This window comes from Carassius carassius, chromosome 1 (genome assembly GCF_963082965.1).
Source record: "Carassius carassius chromosome 1, fCarCar2.1, whole genome shotgun sequence".
Taxonomy (NCBI): Eukaryota; Metazoa; Chordata; class Actinopteri; order Cypriniformes; family Cyprinidae; genus Carassius; species Carassius carassius.
This window is the reverse complement of record NC_081755.1, coordinates 39,883,877-39,887,101: the sequence shown is the minus strand read 5'-3', so window position 1 is coordinate 39,887,101 and position 3,225 is coordinate 39,883,877. Positions and strand designations below refer to the sequence as shown.

Below are 3,225 nucleotides of genomic sequence, written 5' to 3'. Positions count from 1 at the left end.
GAACTTTGTAAGAAAATCAATAGTAATTGATTCCTCCAAGGCTAGACATAGAGTGCCACTGTTCAGAGCCAAGCATAGGAGCATCAGAGTGAGAGGAAGAGGACCTTGGGTTTAACATGCACGCAACAAACCCTGCTAAAGGTCACCAGTGTGATGCTGTTTACAGCTGCAGATTATCAAAAAGATCCCAAGTAACTGTGTATTTACAGCTTTGTGGAGATGAGCCCCAATTACTGGGAGGCTGGCTGTTTTCTAAAAGGTATTTGGTGTGCTTCTGAGATCTTGGATTAGACTCTATTGTGTGTGCCTGTGAAAAGTTTACATGCCATGCTTTGTGCAACACATTTGCGTTTCCCTTTTTGCTTTATTTGATATTTTTCACCTGTCATGGAAGACAACATGAAACTTAGAACAGATTTTCAACAAGAGAAAAATTATCAGGACTTGATTTAATCTATTGGGTAATGTAAACGTGTATGTTGCATATAAAAGTGAGGTCAGACATGAATGCGAGTTGCAGTCGATTGCAGAGAGGGAATTTTTGGCCTTATTTATTAGTTCCTGCTGAGAAATGAGATGGTGACTTTGTCATGGAGGCTGAAGGTCAATAGCAACTGGACTAATTTCCAATGGTAATGCTTCTTTTATTATTATTATTATTATTTTTTTGTTATTGCTAAAATCTTTGTTATAAAGTTAGTCATCGTTGATTATTTTGGGAATTAATTTCTCTGGCAGCAAAGAAATACACAGAAACTAATTGGCCATACATTGTCTGGAACATATAGCAAGTTAACTTCTTGATCATATAGTGGAACCAAATCACAGCATTTTTGCTCTTTAATGCTTAAATGAATAGTTCCCCCTAAAATTAGAAAATACAGCATTTACTCATCTTCATGTCACTCTAAAGCAGTGGTCTAAAACTCAATTCCTGGCGGGCCACAGCTCTGCAGAGTTTAGCTCCAACCAGCTCCAAATCACACCTGTTTGGAAGCTTCTAGTAAACTTGAAGACCTTGATTAGCTGGATCAGGTGTGTTTGCCCTCCAGGAATTGAGTTTGAGACCAATGCTCTAAAGCAGGGGTGTCGAACTCAATTCCTGGAGGGCCTGAGCCCTGCAGACTTTAGATTCAACCCTAATTAAACACACCTGATCCAATTAAGTCCTTCAGGCTTATTTGAAAACTACATGGTATGAATGTTGGAACAAAACTCTGCAGTGCTCCGGCCCTCTGAGTTTGACACCCCTGCTCAAAAGGGTGAGTAAATGATTGCTAAATTGTGATTTTGCATGAACTATCCCTTTACATCAGTGGTTCTCAACCCAGGATTTCAGGATTTCAGCACACTTCCAAGGGCCACAAGATAAAACAATTAAAAATAATACTTAGTAATACAGTAGCATTAATATAAGAAAACAACACAAAATCAAGATGTAAGCTAAAATCATATTTCTTTTTGTAGTCAGTTCAGTTTTCTTTCTTTCTTTTTTTATTTTTTATAATAAACCAGGGTTCTCATGGTCCTATGAAGCAATTAGAAAGAGTGAATCTTGTAGTTACATCAAGCTCATAAATAAATAAATAATATATTGGCACTAAAAAGTTTCACTTGTGCACAATAAGACCAGGCATGTGTATTAAGAAAGTTAATAGTGTGGATTTTGATATCATGTTGTCTGCATGAGTTATATGCTCAGCTGTTTCACTCCATGTCCACCCAGGCCTGGATACATTCCCCAACTATCAATTTCCTGTCTGCGACTTTCTCTTTCCTCAAGTGACTGTCATTCCCTTAGTAGAGTGATGTGTAGAGTAAGAGATACAACAAGAACAAAACACCCAGAGCATGGCCACAGATAAAGAGGTCTGGGATCTGTCTCTCCTGTGGTGCGATGAGGTCAACTGGGCCGACAGCTTTTAGATTGATGCAGGACATCCTCTCAGACCACCGCAGCCCACTGGGCGAGAAAGTGTTGAACAAAAACACGCGGTAAACTGAGACCCCTGCAGGGATTTCTGGACACTAGACTCCCTGCGGTCTTGATGAGCCTCTCGCCTGCTTCACACCCTTATCCTCAAGGATTGTTTCAGGACATTCATCCTCTAGACCCTCAGAAAACACAATGTGAGCGTGCAGGAGGGAAATATTTTGGGGGCCATTGTTCTTGTTTTTGAGATGACTTGCTATAATTTCCTTTTCTTTCCTGTCTGATGATATCTGCAGAAACAAAAACAGTGTTTATCTGCCATGGAAACAAAAGCACTGTGTTTGACTGAGGTCCCCATCGCAGCAATCCAAACCCAAGCTTGATTTTAATATAGATCTTTGGGGTTCATGTACTCAACCATTAAGCAGAGCTCAAATGCCATATGATTTTATCACTCTTCATACTGGATGAGTTGCTCCAAGATATTGATACTCAATCTGTTTCACTTCATCTAGCATCCGGAGGTTTTTCATTTAAAATGATTTGCTGTAATTCTTAAAGCCTGTCTTAGTCATTGTCAAGATAGTTTTGTGTGGGCAAAAATTAATATTTTAAGAATTAATGCTGCCCACGTCTCACAGGATGTTAAACCACAAGAAGACTTGGTTAAAATACATATGTTTGTGTGTGACAGTGACAGTTTAAACATTTATAATGATAAAAATTATCTTTCAAATAAATGATATTCTTTTGAACTTTCAATCAAAAAATCCTAAAAACGACACAGTAAAAAATATTTTCAAAATTGTAAATAAAACAGATTATTGGAGTATGTTTTACAAGAAAATGCTATTTCTTAAAGAAAATCTTTCCACTTTAAAATGTCACATTTACTTGCCGTTTCTTTTTCATTTACTAGCTAAATATTAAATAGCTCAACTGGTTTAATCTTTGATAATAATAAGAAAATATTTTTTCACGGCAAATCAGCTATCAGAATGATTTCTGAAGGAGCATGTGAAACTGAAGACTGGAGTAATGGTGCTTTGACATCACAGAAATAAATAACATTTTTAAAATAAGAATAAAGTATATTCATATTTAACAATTTGTTACTGATTTTTATCAAATAAATGCAGCCTTGGTAAGTATAGGGACTATTTTGAAAACATGATCTTACCGAAATCAAACTTGAGAATGGTGTGCATGCATAATTTTAAAACTACACTTGGTTACAGGAATTTCTTTTGAATTTCTTTTCATTTTTTATTATAGTTTACTCAAATGTAAAT

The 3,225-nt window shown here is 36.6% G+C and overlaps 1 long non-coding RNA gene across 1 annotated transcript; it reads left to right on the top strand.

Moving 5' to 3' along the window:
• Positions 1–1,183: 1,183 nt before the first annotated feature.
• Positions 1,184–2,642, top strand: LOC132122324 (uncharacterized). The gene is made up of 2 exons (XR_009426359.1): positions 1,184–1,262; positions 1,727–2,642. It is a non-coding gene; the product is annotated as an uncharacterized LOC132122324 (long non-coding RNA).
• The last annotated feature ends 583 nt before the right edge of the window (positions 2,643–3,225 follow it).